Raw genomic sequence first — 18131 nt, 5'->3', positions numbered from 1 at the left:
GCAAATAACTCTAAAACAAAGATTAAAAAAAAAATCGATGTTGGAATAATAATTCCAAATAAATTTAAATATGTTACCAATATAATTATTTTTTAAAATTTATTAAATAATGATTTTAAATAGAACACTTATAACAATTCTCTTGCTAGATACATTTACTAAGATACCGCTATTTAATAAAATTGATTTTTCTTAATGTAATATGCAAATGAGATGATCTCTTTATTGTATCTAGTTTGCAAGAATCATACTATATAGAGAAATAAATGAGAGAGTAAAGTAAGGAACGTTTTGTATATTTTAATCAAATTGTGAACAAACAAACAAACAGACAGAAATACAAATTTATATATATAGATATTTATCTTCTACATATATAAAAGGCAAAATGTGTGTTAGTGTGTGTGTGTGTGCATTTTTTTGTGTATGTCCGGGAAAGGCTTTTTTTTGGGGTGGTTCTCGGGTTGGTCGCTCATTCTTATAACTTTTTATATGCTACCGAGATTATAATATCTAAGATTTACGGAACGATGTTGTAAATATCTTTTATTTCAGCCACTTTTATCTTATAAAATTTGCGCTGTAAATTTGTTTTCTCTGCTACTGCTATGGCGTGATATTTGACCGAGAAAACCACCTGGGTTTTCAAATGCTTACTTTCAACTCTTCTAAAATCCCTCCCTGGTGGCATCATGTCATAACACTAATACATAAATGTTTAAATACAATAATAATCTTATAGCTAAATGTTTTGGTTTCGATTTTTGCTGATAGCATCCAAGTCATATTTCTTTTTAAAACTTTTGAAATCATTACTATATATTGGGTACAATATAATAAGCAATAGAGAATTGGCTCTATAATGATAAATACGGAATCTGCGTCAATTAAAGTGTATTTTACGACCGGTAATGCCGGGCGGCGTACTAGTACACACACACATTTTATATATATATATATGCAGTGCCAGCAAAAAGAAAGTCTGCACTTGTAATTTTTTTCAAAAACTGCAAATTTAAGCTAAATTTTATGTAACTGTTTAAACAACCTATACTTCATTTGATTCGCGTTTTATTCTTCTATAATTTTACCTGTTCATATTTGACTTAACTGAAATATTCTAATGTTCACGTCAATTTAAAGAAATAACTTCAAATCGAAGATGAAAAAAGAAAGTTTGTAGCAACAAATTTGCTTAAAAACAGCTTAAATTATCGCCCCTTAATCAGTTTAAAATATCTACCAACAGGCAACAAAGCATTTCTAATCGTAATTGTTGTTGTTCCAGGTTATACAACGTAACATTTAGTCCATATGCCATGACTTTCTTTTAGTGATCGTCAGGAGCTCATTAATCTCCACCTTCCTGGTTTATCCAATCGAGAAATCGTCTGCAGATTGAAATGTGATGAGAAAGACTGTGCAAAATCCCCAAAACACCAGCAGTGTTCCCTAAATCTGATCATACATGAGTTACTAAATCTGGTCGTACTAGAGTTACTTCTAACAGGGAAGACAATGCTATCAAGTTCCGCAGCTTAAGAAACAGATTTGAAACGGCTCCCCAAATCCAACAACAGTGCAATCTTGTTAAAAAGTGTTCTCTTTCTACTTTCAAGAACAGATTAAAGGAATTTAATTTGCGAGGATATGTTGCAAGACGCAAGCCAATGATTTCTGTAAAGAACAGAAAGCGCCGTCTGGACTTCGTCAGATGCAATGAAGATCATGACTCTTCATATTGGTCAAAAGTGCTTTTTAGCGACGAAAGCAAGTTCAATAAGCTAAGGAGTGATGGTAGGTAGTACGTCCGTCGGAGGAAAGATGAAGAATTTAATCCTAGGTGCTCAGTTTCAATGCTGCAAGGTGGTGGAGGTTCAGTTTTCGTGTGGGGCATTATTAGTACCAATGGTCAAGGGCCTGTAGTTCGCTTGCAAGGTCGAATTAATTCGACCAAGTACATTAATATGTTGACTGAGCATTTTCTACCCTATTTTGGTCGGAATTTGGATGATAATCCCATCTTCATGCTGGCAGTGTTAAGAGGTTCCGAGAAGAGCATGATATTCCGTGTTTGGATTGGCCTGCACAATCTTGAGACCTCAATTCTATCGAAAATGTATAGCATTACATCAAGCACCAGCTACGCAATGATAAAATTTCAAATTTGGAAGAACTTTGGACAAAAATTAGAGAAAAGTGGGATGCCCTTTCACCTGAGTATTGCTGCCGTCTAACTCAAAGAATTCACAAAAGATTGCAGGTTATTTGTGTTTCTGTTGTATTTGTGTTATATTAATGTCATAAAGTTACCTTTAAATAACAATTTTCCATTGTGCGGACTTTCTTTTTGCCTCCTCAATTTGAAGTTATTTGTTTAAATTGATGTGAACGCTAGAATATTTCAATTAAAAATCAAATATAAACAGGTAAAATTATCAAATGAGGCATAGTTTGTTTAAACAGTTACATTAAATTTAGCTTAAATTTGCAGTTTTTGAAAAAATTACAAGTGCAGCCTTTCTTTTTGCCGCCTGTGTGTGTGTGTGTGTGTGTGTGTATATATATATGCTCTATTTAATACTAAATATTGAGCTTGTCCTTATGCAATTAAAACTCATTTTCCCTGCAAAAATTTAATTTGTCATAATTTACTCTCTCTCATATATATATATATATATATATACACACACACACACACACACACACACACACACACATGATCATCCACATACAGTACAGTTTCGTTGTATCACAACCCATCAGTGCGGCTAGACTAGCACCTTTCCCTGGCCAGGGATTGAATCTACTACCATCGAGTTGATAGTTGGCAGTTTTACCCACGGGATCTGTGCTTGCAAGTGACCTCTTAAATAAACATTCGCCCATCGCTTTTACACTGCTCGAGCTGCTTGTTTATTTACAAAACAACAAATAGCGAACTTCGCTTTATAGCCATTGAAGTAGCGGCTGAGATGCATTTACAACAGTGCTCTACCCCAAAAAGAGGGACTTAAATATATAGTCATCCTCATACAATATGGTTTCGTTGTGCAATAATATAACTACTTCATTTACTCGCATAAAATTAACATACGAAAGTATAAATTTATGCATAAACTTTATTTACTTCAACAGTGCTCAATACGTAGGTAGAGCTAGTTAGTAAGTCATAAAATATACATGGCGATTAAGCTACACTAAATTTTCCATTTCATCCACTCTAGGATTCTTCAGGCTTATGCGAGAATTTTGTGGTTGTCTCGCATTTTTATATATGCACCTTCTATTGAGGTTTTAGTTAGCCAATCAGCTTTCTAGCATCCACCGCGCCCTTCCTAATCAGCCAATGAGCAAGCACTTACAGGACAAAGGCCCATTTGACCTCCGGTTGACCCGTTCCTTTGTGTGTGCTATTTAGCGTAGATATCCAATGTCTTGACCTGTTTTAAATCTAGGTTAATTTTTTTTTATGTTAGTTTATATATATATATATATATATATATATATATATATATATATATAGAGAGAGAGAGAGAGAGAGAGAGAGAAAATAAAAAGGAACAAACCGTATTATGTGTTCATCAACGTTTCGTCTTTATTTCGAGACTTCCTCTGGATGAATGAGATTAATAAACCAAAAAATATACCAGTACAAAATATTTGAAAATGTTTCACGTGCACAGTGTGACGCAGTTCTATTTCAGAGAAACGGAAAATTGATATTGGAAATTCAAAAAGGAGTGGGGGGGCTGGCGCTGTTAAAGAGAAGGAAATTTTAGTGACGTCATATAGTCGTTAATTTAATTTTAAAACTATGAACGCAAGTTTATATTCTTATTGGGAAAAAGATATATCTGTTGAAATTCAAATATAAGTTTGTAACAGAAATGAAATGAGTGTTTTTTTATGTAATTTATTGATTGAGATTATGTGTTAATTATTACAGGGGGTGTTTGAATGGTGTGAGAAAGTTAACCTGTGTCCACAGTTAAATAATGTTCTTTTAATAACAGTTTACTTATTAATGGCGCTATGTTATAGAAACCTCCACGTTGTTTAATAGTGCTTGAAATTGCGATAAGCGCAGATTCAAGAAGTCTCCGGCGCGGTTTATTTGAAATAAATTTAACTACTTTTGCTTGTTTAAAGTCAAAGGTGTGGTTATGTTGCAATGAATGAGAGACTAATGCACTTAGAGAATTGCTATTTTTTATATCTCTTTTGTGTTCATTGAGCCTTTTTTCCAATTTATGCTGAGTTTCACCAATGTATTTATGATGGCAATTATATATAATGTGTGTGTGTGTGTGTGTGTGTGTGTGTGTGTGTGATATTTTATGTATATGCATATATATTATTTATATTTATTTATTCATTTTTTATTTGTTTATTTTCTATTGTTTTTGTTAGTTTTAAAATTATTTTGTATCTCTATCATAGAGATAATTTTATCCTGTGAACACAGTTGTTCACTATTTCTATCGTACAGTTTAATAGATGTTGGGGTTCTTTAACGTATAGGATAGCAAATTTTTCATGAAGGCATAATCTACATGGATCGTCTAGGTTTCTACATGTGTTTGTTTGTCTTACTATTTTCCATTCGACTACAGGCGAACATCCGCTTTCCTTTAGTTCCCAGTATTTGTTTGTAAGTAAGTTAATCAATCTCCCGTATCGCTGAATAGTTTTACTTACACAAACAAAAAACGGTGCATCTGCTATCACGCAAACATACATATAACAAACTGACAAAAGTCTATATTCCAAATGTCATTATGTTGACCATCTTACAATTTATTCCTTTAATTCTGCCCTTAACTCGTCAGAAGAAATAGCAACTATTAATCCATTAAAAGAAAATAAAATGCGAAAAATTGGAAGTTGAAATTGCCATTGTAAATCTATATATATAAAAAGCAAAATGTGTGTGACCATTTCGTGTATGTCTTCAAAAGGCTTTTCTCGCACACGGTCCCGGGTTCGTTACTATCGCTTAAAACTGTTTATATAGGTCCTATATAATAATATGTAGGAATTAGAAAAGCGCGTAGCGTATGGATTTATTTACGTCGATTTTTTACAAAATTATTGCTATTTTGGCTTCTCGCGTGTTGATCGGGCTTTTTAGTATAAATAAAGTGAAACTAAACTCAAACGACGTATTCTCGGCATTGCGCCGGGAAAAACGTCCAGAAGCAATCAGCTTTGATCAATCTTGTATATCAGATTCAATCTGGACAATTGGGAGCTGCTTTCTCCTCCCCAACATCTTTTGGGGGAAGAAACAGTCAAATTTGGATAAACAAACCCAAACGCTGTGTGACTTCTATTTGACCTTCTCAATTAAGTCAAATGGGAGCAGCAGAGTTAAATTTTATTGCGCATGCCTGTTTTTATAGTTAAATAAATAAATAAATTAAAACCTGCTTAACGTTGTCTGTCGCCGTGGCTCAATGGTTAACGTAGCACTTTTTTTTTTTCACACATTAATTTCCAACTCAAGGGTACGGGTTCGATCCTCATACACTCACATACATTTTTTTTTTATTATTTAACACCCCCCGGAGTTTTGATTTACCTCAAAACACCCGGGCATCGCCAGGTACCCCCCGCTAGTGGTGCAATAAAAGATAAAATAAAAGGTAATTGCAGCTTCTGCGATATAAAATTAAATAGAGAAACACATATACATTACAATTATTAATATTATATAAGTAAATATATATAGATCAATTATAAATAATAAATAAAATATTTTTAGTAGTTATAATAATTGATATAATTTATTAATACAAAAATTAAAATTTTTGCGGCTTTACTTGAAAATTTTTGTGACTTTACTTGAAAATTCAAAATGGCATAAGAGATAAAATAAAATTCTCTTCCAATTTTCCGATTTTGTAATCCTGCCCAAATGCATTCTATTTTCTTTTAATGGATTGATAGTTGCTATTTATTCCGATGAGTTAAGGGCAGAATAGATTCATTTATTGATATAATAATTCAGTGAATTATTTTGCACTACAAAATCAGTTGCTGTCAAGAATTGTTAATATCAACATAATTAAAAGAAATAAACTGTAAGATGGTCAACATCATGAAATTTGGAATACTTTTGAAATTTGGAATACAGACTTTTGATATTTGTTTGTTATATGCTCTGTAATTACATTGAGCTTCATAAATTAAGGATTGGTATAAATAAAAGGTGAATTATAATTGAAAAAAAAAAATTGTATTTCCACGGAAAATATATATATTCATATAAATATATATATATATATATATATATATATATATATTCATATAAGAGAAATTAATGAAAACAAAGGGATGTAGTGTTTACCTGATATACACAATGGTAAACTTCAAACTATAACAGTATTTATATATAGAAAATTTAATCCCAACCGGATTAATATATATATATATATATATACTAGCTGTATATACTCCGCGATTCCAGGTCGAAACAGTATGTTATATATGACATATATTGTGAACAAACAATCAGACAGACAGGAATATGTTTTTTAAAGATATATTTATTTAAGTGTATTTTACGACTGGACAACGCCAAGCTGCCTGCTAGCAAATATCTTGCAATCATTTCAAGAATCTTTACTAGCCCTAATGTTACTTCAGGGATCATCAGTTGATTACCATATAACACCGTTTGAAGGGTTCAAAAACAAAACAGTATATTAAATCTTGACTGCTCAGCAGTGTTGACCAAACATCACTTTTCTTTAAAAAAAAAAAAAAAAAGCGAAAACAAAGACGTTTCAGATACTGGGAAGTTTCTTAATATATATATATATATATATATATATATATATATATTACCTGGACACCCGGCGTTGCCCGGTCGTATAAGATGCTTAAATATGATATTTTAATTTATGCAGATTGCGTATGTATTATTATAGAATCAATCCTCTATTGAATATTATTTATTACGAGGAATAATTTGCTCGGTGGACTAATTTGCAAAAAATTTTTTAAAAATAATAATGATAATGTCGTTCTTCAAATTCCGTCTGTGTTTGTTTACAATATCACGTCAGCTGATATTTGAGCTTAACGATGAATGCTCTGGAAAAGTCAATTCCGATTAATGTTTAGTGTTAAAATATGTAAACGAAGAAATGAATTGCGGCGATTTGAAATGGTACTTTTTCTTTTATTGTAAATTGAACTCATCAATAAGAAAAAATTAAAATAAAATGGTGAGGTACACCCGGGCTTAAATAGGGGTTCATTTGATCTGTAGTCGAATGCTCTACTACTGACCTCTATCCCCAGATTATAATAAATCTGTTTTTTTTTTTTAAAAGAAGAAATGATTTGCTGAGATTTTCTCTTGCCCAGTGTAACGTAAAATATTTCCCTGTAAAAATTGTTCTTTTTTATCTATATGTTTTCCGGTTTTCGATACTTATTGGATGAATTTCTGTACAAAACATATCTAAGAACACTGCCAGACATATAAATTACCTTTGTGTGAACTTTTCAAAAGATGGGCTCAGCTGTTTCAGAACCTATGAAGAAAGAACTCACACACACACAAAGTGACTTTTATATATAGTATATATGATTTTATATATAGTATATATGATTTTAAAAATCCAATGATATGATAAAACAGAGGTTGAAAGATTCTTTTATGTTGGCAGTTTTTATCTCCTTCAGCACATTCCTCGTCTCCCTACATTGTTTTTTTTAATCCTTCCGACTAAATATAATCATTGAAGGTCTCTTATTCAGTAAGCATGGCTGATTCCGAACCAGTGGGTGGAGGGCAGCATTTGGGATCCGTAAATTCTGGACATTTGACACATGAACAAACAGAACGGACGTATCCATCTGACCGTACCAATCTCTACAGATTTTTGGCGTGAAAAATGAGGAGAAACGTCCTCCGTTTCTCTTTATGATCCAACAAACAAAATTAATCAGTCGTTTCGCATCGTTAAGTTTTCCACGCCAGTGTCCACATACACAACATCGACAGAAACGGATACGAGCTTTGCAAAAAAAAAAAAAAAAAAGATGGCTCTCATTATTATCGCTAATTTAATGAATCAAGAAAAAAAAATACATCCTTCAAATGTATTTGTAAGGATCAACCTAAGAAAATAGTTTTCTTGGATCGAAATAGGAGTAATCGCCCTTGGATTTTCAAGTCGAAAGTCAGCCATGACACTTTGAGATGCATGCCTGCAGCTACAAGATGAGACACCTTTATCATTACACTTCTAGTGGTTTTCATTATTATCGCTAATTCAAGAAAAAGACAAAAATATAACATCTGATATGTGATAATGTTGGATAAGTCTCTCCCTTAAAAAAAAAAAAAATGTCTAATTCATCCAACTATTTTATTTTTTATTTATTTTTATTTTTGTTGCTGATACTCCTGATTATATTGGGATAATTATAGTTTCTCTTTCTTCAAATCTTTTTCAGTTCATGTGGAATGCAATAGAGACACCAGCTTAAAAGTCTCTCGCTTCCACTATGTCCATCTTCCCCGGCTTTGTTTGCACTTTGCTTCTCTCTTCGATCATGTGCTTTGCTTCCCTCTTTTTTTTTTTTTTACTTTTTCTTGCAACACTAGCTGATGCACACTTGATAATTTGCATATGTGCCCAGATGCTGCTGCTGCTAATACCTTCACTAGTCATCCATTCTTCAGCTGCGGCTATTTTCTCATGCACTCGTACGCGTTCTGTTAAATGAATATATTACAACGCGTTCTCTTAAACGAATATATTACAACGCGTTCTCTTAAACGAATATATTACAACGCGTTCTCTTAAACGAATATATTACAACGCGTTCTCTTAAACGAATATATTACAACGCGTTCTCTTAAACGAATATATTACAACGCGTTCTGTTAAATGAATATATTACAACGCGTTCTGTTAAATGAATATATTACAACGCGTTCTCTTAAATGAATATATTACGCGTTCTCTTAAATGAATATATTACAACGCGTTCTGTTAAATGAATATATTACAACGCGTTCTGTTAAATGAATATATTACAACGTGTTCTGTTAAACGAATATATTACAACGTGTTCTGTTAAACGAATATATTACAACGTGTTCTGTTAAACGAATATATTACAAGTCTGTTCCTGGTGTCGAGATGGCAGGGTTTTGTTAATCTCATAATAGACGAAATGAACAATAAAAAAAACATTGTGTGGAAAGTAACGCTAATAAAGGACTTGTATTAAAACCAAAAAAAAAAATGCTGAGTCAGATTTATTAATTTTTTTTTTTTTTTTTTTTTTTTTTTTTACATTTTCACCCCAAACAAGGCACATTGCCACTTTGGTGTAGGGGGCTACTATCAGGGGAAACATCTACTGGGGCACTATGTAGGGATTAGGGCAGCGAGATGTTGGTTCACGTTGCACTTGAACTTCTGCATGTCAGTACAGTTGGGGAAGCAGTGACCTGGAATGGAATTCCAAAGTCTAGCAGTTCTGGGAAAGAAACTACTGGAGTAGAAAGATCTTTTACATCTAGGGATCTCTACAGTGTGGGGGTGGGATTTTGCAGCTTGTCGGGTCTGTCGAGGGTGTTCACGTCGTGGGGGCACAAGTGCTTGCAGTTCTTCAGAGCATTCACCATTATAATACTTGTAGAACAGGCAGAGGGATGCAACGTTTCGACGATGGGACAGAGGCTGAAGTTTTGATGCCAGTTTAGGGCCTATCAGATTTGCGACTCTCTTTTGAACCCTGTCAAGGAGAGAGAGACTAGTAGCCGATGCACCGGCCCAAATATGACAGCAATACTCCATACATGGGCGAATAGTGGCCTTATAGAGGTACAGGATACTTTCGGGTGTTAGAAGTTTTCTAGCATGGTAGAGAGAGCCCACCTTCCTCGCAGCGGCCCTGGCAATGCCCTCGATGTAATTGTTCCAGCTCATGTTTCCTGTGAACGTTAGGCCAAGGAGCTTGAAAGACGTACTCTCAGATAAAGAGTTGTTGGCCATTGCTATAGGTGGTAGAGAAGGTTTCTTGTAATTATTGAATGAAACCAGTTTTGTCTTGGTGGCATTGAACGTTACCATCCATTTTTGTCCCCATTCCACTACTGATTTGAGGTCATCCTCTAGTGTTTCTGCCATTACTTTAGATATATGTTCATTTGTTTTCCTGTCGTGCCTGCTATAGAGTGTGGTGCTATCAGCATATATACCCATCTCAGAGGCAATTTTATCGGGGAGGTCATTTATTTATTATTATTTTATTTATTCTTTTGCGACGGTACCAGATGGCGCGGAGGTCTGAGAGAGGTTTGAAGTGTAGCAGCCACATTACATTTGTTAGGATCAACCTAAGAAACTTCTTTTTTAAATTAAATTTTCACCCCAAACAAGGCACATTGCCACTTTGATGTAGGGGGCTACTATGTGGGAAATTGGGCAGCAAGATGTCAGTTCACGTTACACTGTGATAGAGGCTTCTATGTTGGTGTCACCAGAAACTATAGGTAACCAGAGATTTTTGGTTGCAGAGTTCTCTGGCAGAAACATTTGGAATCCAGCCTACAGGTTGGAGTATTACAGTTTGGTTGAAAATTAAAATAGAAATACGTAACTTAATGCAAATGATGCGCATATTTTTGGAAGTGACCAAAGAATGAATAGTTCTTCAAGTTTTAAAGAGTTTTGGTGCCATTTAGACAGGTTAACCGAACGGATTTTAGTAAAGACTATAGATTGAACGTTGTATTTATATCATCGTATTTTTTTTTCTTGGGGAGTGGGGGGGGGGCGGTGGGTACTGAAATTAATCTGGTGGATAGAAATGGATCTATAGCTCATGGTGATTGGATATGGGTGTGTGGGAGTGGGGGTTTGGAGAGGGGCAAGTTTTGTGTCATAAGCCAGAATGTCAGGAAGAATGGTTACAAAAATGGCAGCATTTATGGATTTATTTAACCATTTTCTTATCTGCCTTCGTTTCCGAGGCTCGCACACAAAATATAATATAGCTTTTTTTTTTCTAATATGGTAAGTCTATAAAACATTATATATATATATATATATATATATATATATATATATATATATATAGGAAAGTGGAGAGATTAATATACACTGTTTATACTTTTTTTATGCTCTCCAATCAACAATGGTAAATGTTGCTTCCAAAAGAAAGAATTTGAAGCAGAAAATCAATAGACGTTTGAGGTAAGGGGTAGGGCTCGTGGTTCCCAGTTTTAGAAGCATTTCATCGTTTTTTTTTTTTATTGAACTGTGAGAGTGGGTGATAAAAAAGAGAGAAGGTAAATATAAAAAATGAATATACATCCAGAAATAAAAACAAACAAAAAAATGGTTAAAAATAAACCGCCAATAGAAGTCGGAAAAACTAAATAAAACGGAAAAAGGAAATTTGTATGGAATAAAGCAAAAAAAGATAAAAAAGAATGATAAAAAAACAGAATGATAAAAAAGAATGATAAAAAAACAGAATGAAAAAAAAAGAATGATAAAAAACAGAATGATAAAAAAGAATGATAAAAACACAGAATGATAAAAAAACAGAATGATAAAAAAGAATGATAAAAAAACAGAATGATAAAAAAGAATGATAAAAAAACAGAATGATAAAAAAGAATGATAAAAAAACAGAATGAAAAAAAAGAATGATAAAAAAACAGAATGATAAAAAAAGAATGATAAAAAAAAGAATGATAAAAAAAAGAATGATAAAAAAGAATGATAAAAAAAGAATGATAAAAAAGAATGATAAAAAAAAGAATGATAAAAAGAATGATAAAAAAAAGAATGATAAAAAAAAGAATGATAAAAAAGAATGATAAAAAAAGAATGATAAAAAAGAATGATAAAAAAGAATGATAAAAAAAAGAATGATAAAAAAAAGAATGATAAAAAAAAGAATGATAAAAAAAGAATGATAAAAAAAGAATGATAAAAAAAGAATGATAAAAAAAAGAATGATAAAAAAAAGAATGATAAAAAAGAATGATAAAAAAAAGAATGATAAAAAAAAGAATGATAAAAAAAGAATGATAAAAAAAGAATGATAAAAAAAGAATGATAAAAAAAGAATGATAAAAAAAAGAATGATAAAAAAAGAATTATAAAAAAAAGAATGATAAAAAGAATGATAAAAAAAAGAATGATAAAAAAAGAATGATAAAAAAAAGAATGATAAAAAAAAGAATGATAAAAAAAAGAATGATAAAAAAGAATGATAAAAAAAGAATGATAAAAAAAGAATGATAAAAAAGAATGATAAAAAAAAGAATGATAAAAAAAAGAATGATAAAAAAAGAATGATAAAAAAAAGAATGATAAAAAAAGAATGATAAAAAAGAATGATAAAAAAAAGAATGATAAAAAAAGAATGATAAAAAAAGAATGATAAAAAAAAGAATGATAAAAAAAGAATGATAAAAAAGAATGATAAAAAAAAGAATGATAAAAAAAGAATGATAAAAAAAGAATGATAAAAAAGAATGATAAAAAAAGAATGATAAAAAAAGAATTATAAAAAAAAAGAATGATAAAAAGAATGATAAAGAAAGAATGATAAAAAAGAATGATAAAAAAAAAAACAAATTTGAAGAAATTGTCACGAAAAACAAAATACAAACAGAAAAGGAACATTTAAAAAAAAGATAAAATGTTCACTTATAAAGAACAAAAAGTGATTGAAAGAAACTGTTGTGAAAAAGAAAATATAAAAATTGAAAAACTAAATGAGTGAAAAAAGGAAAAGACAGAAAAATTGACACAAATTAAAAAAAAATGTCTGGAAAAAAAAATAAAATGAAAATGAGACGTACAAGAAAGAATAAATAAGAAAATGAGATGAAAAAAAAAATCAAAAAAAGATAAAGTAAAATCGAATGAAAAAAATAAAATCGAATGAAAAACATAAAATCGAATGAAATACAAATAAAATCGAATGAAATACAAATAGAATCGAATGAAAAATAACATAAAATGAAAAAAAAGAATCAGGTCTCCCTGCTAGTAACCTATAACTAGCCATTAATATTACAGAGACATTATACGCTTCAAAATTATATTTGGAAAGAAATTAATAAAAATTAAGTCATCAATAATCTGATTAGAATTCTGTATGAAACGAATTGCAAAAAAATAGCAAATTATTCAAATTTTTAAGAGTTGAAATGAGAAAGAAATGAGAAAACAAACTACTGCTACAGGTCATCTATGCAACTTAATTCCATGTGACGAGGTTCGATCCAAATAACCTGCTTACATATTTAATTATTGGAATTCTTTTGAGATGAGTAATTTGCATATTTTTATTTATTTAGTTATCCTCGTCTTTATAGTTCTTGTTTGACGACGTTTCGGCCAACGTTTCCTCTGACCTTCATCAGGTTATTAACCGCGGCGGGATAGAAATGCTGAATATTTAACTGTATCTTCAGTAATTACTGCCTTCCATAGTTGTTGTCTCACGTTTTGAACAACTAATTCTCTCCACGTTTTGACCAACTAATTCTCTGGACGGCTTTGGGCAGGATTGAAACCACTATCTCCAGACAATGCTCACCTGGAACTGGAGAGATTCAATGTCTCTGTTTAGTTTCGGCCAACTAATCCTCCGGCTGGCGTCAGCTGGTTTACCACGATCGGATAGGAATGCCGAGTTTCTTAACTGTATTCCCAGTAATTACTGCCTTCCATAGTTGTTGTCGTCTCACCACGTTTTACCTACTAATCCTCTGGCTAACTTTGGGTAGAATTGAAACTGCTATCTTCAGACAATACTCACACCTGGAACTGTAGAGATTCAACATCTCCATCCACGTCATGTCATGTCATGTCATGGGCCCCAAACGGCAATCAGTTGGATATTTTTGGTCTCATATATCCAAGTTTTATTTATTATTTGATCTTCCATTTTCGGGTCCGTCTCGAATTATTTAATTATTGGAATTCTTTTGGAGATGAGTAATTTGTATTATTTATTGATTTTTTGTATTATTTATTGTTTTTTAGAGACTACTTTCCTCATCTTTTTATAATCGTTGTTTTGCGATATTTCGGCCAACTATTCCTCTGGCCTTCGTCAGCAACAACTATGGAAGGCAGTAATTACTGAAGATACAGTTGAAGATTCAACATTACTATTGCATCACAGTTATCAACCTGACGAAGGCCAGAAGAATAGTTGGCCGAAACATCCTGAAACAACAACTATAAAAGATGAGGATAACAGTTCGCAAATAAATCTGTCTCTGCTTTTTCGTTATTTTCATGGCAAGTGCTCGTCTGAGCTTCAATCTATGGTCCCCCCTCGCCAAACTTTCACGAAAAACACTTATCTAGCCAAAACCACTATCAATAATTTCCCACACTCTTTATCTGTGCCTAAACCCAAATGTAGATTCCATGGACAAAGTTTGTTTCTTAGAACTGCACGCCTGTATCATATCAGTTCTCTCCATGCAACGCATATCCTCAACTCTCACTGACCAGATTTCACTTCCATACATCTTCATAAAAGACAGGTACGGCCAACGATGGAGTACTGTTGTCACGTCTGGGCAGGAGCTGCTAGGACCAGCTCATCTTGCCTTGACAGAGTTCAAAATAAACTTCGTAGCTTAGTGGGGGATGCCCTTTTCTCTTCGCTTCAACCTCTTTCTCACTGAAGAGCCGTTGCGAGCCTGTCTCTGCTTATTGTTATTTTAATGGCAAGTGCTCAGGTGAGCTTCAATCTATGGTCTCCCCTCGCCAAACTTTCACGAAAAACACTCATCTAGCCAAAACTACTATCAACAATTTCCCACACTCTTTATCTGTGCTGAAACCTAAACGTAGATTCCATGAACAAAGTTTGTTTCTTTGAACTGCACGCCTGTGGGACTGTCTTTCGTTTGCCTGCTTTCCAGCTGACTACAATCTGATCTTGGCCTTTTGGTCAAGATCAAAGTGTAGTATCTGTTCTTCAGATGCTGCACTTCATTTTCTTGTTCTCTTTCGGTGGAGGAGAAATCCTTCACGACTGAGACAATTTTTATTTTTGTACCTTTTCTCCACGTTAAAAAACGACCCTGGTGTCTAACTCTGTCCCGTGGGGAGGCATAGTAAATAGGTACAATCTGATTGTCTTCAAGCCCAATGTAAACAAATTTCCACTACTTATGTTTACTATGCTATAATCACATTGACTAATGTATACCCATTAACCCTTATCCTCGAGTGGTTTCCGGGCTTTGATTCCTGCATAAAAAAAAAATTAAAAACAATAACCGGCTTACAGTATCGCATCTTTCTCAACTGAAGCAATTTTTATTTTTCTCTGCATCTAGATTGAGACATGGGTTTTCCCCACATACTTAACAGACGTTTATTTTTGCCTAATACGAGGGGCGTGCAATAAGTAATGCCCCTGACCCACTTCCCATAGCAGTAGAGCAACGAAACTTGGCACAGTTATTAGTCTTTCTCTACATAGGAACCACACAGAGTTATGCATTTCTAACATCGTTTGATGCAGCTCTGGAGACCGTTTTTGTAGGACACCTCAGGTTGGTCCTCCAACCACGATGTGACTTCAGAAATCAAGACTGCATCATCTGGGAAACGCTTTCCTTTCAAAAACAACTTCATGGCTGGGAACAGGTGAAAGTCAGAGGGTGCAAGGTCAGGAGAGTAGGGAGGATGGGGTACATTTCATAACCACATGCCCGTGCTTCTGAGCTGGCGACATGCGAGTTGTGGACTGGAGCGTTGTCCTGCAGGAGAAGCGTATCTTTGCTGATCTTGCACCACCTCTTGATTTTGATAGCTTCCCTTAATTTCCTCAAAAGTGAAGCATAATAGGCTCCTGTAATTGTGGTACCCTTTACCAGGAAATCTGTCATCACTACTCCGTCCTGGTCCCAGAAGACTGTGAGCATGATCTTGCCAGCCAAGGGCTACACCCTTGCCTTCTTTGGAGGTGGTGAGTTCAAGTGCTTCCACTGCATTGACTGGGCTTTGGTCTCTGGATCATAGTGATGGACCCAGATTTCATCCTGTGTAATCAGTCTTTTGAAAAACTTTGACTCATCTTCTTGGCACATCTCCAAATTCATCCTCGAGCACTCAACGTGTTCTCGCTTCTGGAATGGTGTGAGCAACCTGGGAAGCCATCTGGCAGACACTTCATGCATATGTAAATGGTCATGAATGATAGTTTCCACAGACCCTGTACTAATCTTGACATCTTGGGTTATTTGACAAATAGTAATGCGTTGATCTTCCAAAATGGCAGCCTCGACTTGACGGACAGGTGCCTCATCAATAGCAGAAGGGGGGGGGGGACCGGGTCTGGGAGCTGTTTCACAGACTTCCGGCCATGTTTGAATTCACGATGCCAGCGGTTTACAAGGTCATATGATTGGGGCATTATCACCATAAGTTTCTTTCATTTCATCAAAAGTCTCCTGTGGTGTGCGTCCTTTCAAATACAAAAATCGGATCACTGCTCGACATTCAACAGGCTCCATTTCACACCTCAGTTCAAACATGTGTAAAACAGAAACCACAATTAGTTCAGAGCTGTAATTTGCCACATAACCCGTAGAGATATAAATCATTGCACATTCAAAATTTCAGCTAGATCAGACAACTGGAAGTGGATCAGGGGCATTACTTATTGCACGCCCCTCGTATTAAACTCATAGGAAGACACTAATTTGTTATATATTTGAACTTCACTTTTTTTTTCTTTTTTTACATTTGTTGGCTTATCTGCTAAATCCCCCAAAACGGTTTTGTCATTAGACTTTATCTTCTTGCGGTTGTTTCTTGGGACACATGACCAGATTCAATGACATCAGCAGGTTATACAACTTTTAGTGCTGAGGCCAACTTAATATCACAGACGGCCGTGATCCTTCTCAACTGAAATAACTTTTATTTTTCTCTGTATCCAGAGTGCCTTGAGACCTGGGTTTCCTCACATAATTAATAGACGTTTTCTTTGTGTGATATCAAACATGTAGGAAGACAAGTTAAAAGGAAAAAAAACTTCAGTTAAAATTAGTGATGGGACGATTCCAATATTTTTCCCCGATTCCGATACAATTACTGATTCCGATTCTTTATAAACTTTTAAATATTTAATTATAAAATTGTTATTTTGTCCCGATTACTGTAAAAACACATCTTAAATGTGAATATATTTTCTCAGACATAAAAACACATTTGTGAGGGGATGATCTAGAGATTTTAGTCTTCCTGGAAGTTTAAAAATCTATAAATATTTTTTATTATTACTACAAGCAGTGGAAGATGTTTCTTAAACCAAAATCAAATAAAAAGAGATAATTTAAGGAATCGGTTTTGGCATCGGAAAATAGGCTCAAATTTTTTCCAATTCCGATACCCCAGAAAACTCTGATTCCTAATTAATCGTCCCAACACTAGTTAAAACACTATTGGAGACGAGAGTCAGAAATTTTTTCAAAAAGAAATTATTATATTATTTTTCTACCGACTTTCTATTTCCAGGAACAACAATACAACAGACCTGTCTTTGACCCAGCCACAAGAAACACGGTTCAAACAGAAAAACACCAGTTCCTTTCGACAAGCAGCTATGCAACATTGAACTATTATAACCCTTTCCCGCCCTTGCCAGACTACAAAAAATCATCATCCCGTATAAATCATCGTTAAGGAAACGTTTAATGGGTAAGGTGGTTTTTAGGAAATGATGCAGAAAGTTCCTGCCGACAAACTCTTTGAGAAATAAAAAAAAAAAACATTTTTTGATTATTATTCAATTCTTCATTGTTTTTGCGAACAATCAATCACTAAGGACGACGGCGCTGTTTACAAAGAGGAAAAGAAAAGAAATAAAAAAAATCCAGACACAAAAAGACGGATTCCCTCGAAATTTCAACGAAATGAAAATCAATCATCAGCTAAACGCTTGTCTTCCTTTTCGAAGCATAAAAAATATTTTTTGCTAAGATAGACAACTTCTGGTGAAAAATGAGGTTGAAAATGCAAGAATCCAACCAAGCAATGCCGGGCCTGCCTTCCTTCAAAATTGAAAATTATAAAAGTTTGAAAAAAAAAAAATGA

At 33.6% G+C, this 18131-nt stretch overlaps 1 protein-coding gene and 1 pseudogene across 1 annotated transcript in view; one reads left to right on the top strand and one right to left on the bottom strand.

The window, feature by feature from the left end:
* LOC145246542 (tRNA (guanine(6)-N(2))-methyltransferase THUMP3-like) overlaps positions 1 to 18131 on the bottom strand; it is a 613480-nt gene that overhangs the window by 297952 nt on the left and 297397 nt on the right. The window lies entirely within an intron of this gene.
* On the top strand, positions 14954 to 15086 carry LOC145247030 (U2 spliceosomal RNA; annotated as a pseudogene).

The sequence above is a fragment of the Euprymna scolopes genome, chromosome 24 (genome assembly GCF_053919585.1).
Source record: "Euprymna scolopes isolate OS-2025 chromosome 24, ASM5391958v1, whole genome shotgun sequence".
Classification (NCBI taxonomy): Eukaryota; Metazoa; Mollusca; class Cephalopoda; order Sepiida; family Sepiolidae; genus Euprymna; species Euprymna scolopes.
The sequence above is the reverse complement of the archived record's forward strand: the minus strand, read 5'-3'. Positions and strand labels throughout refer to the sequence as shown.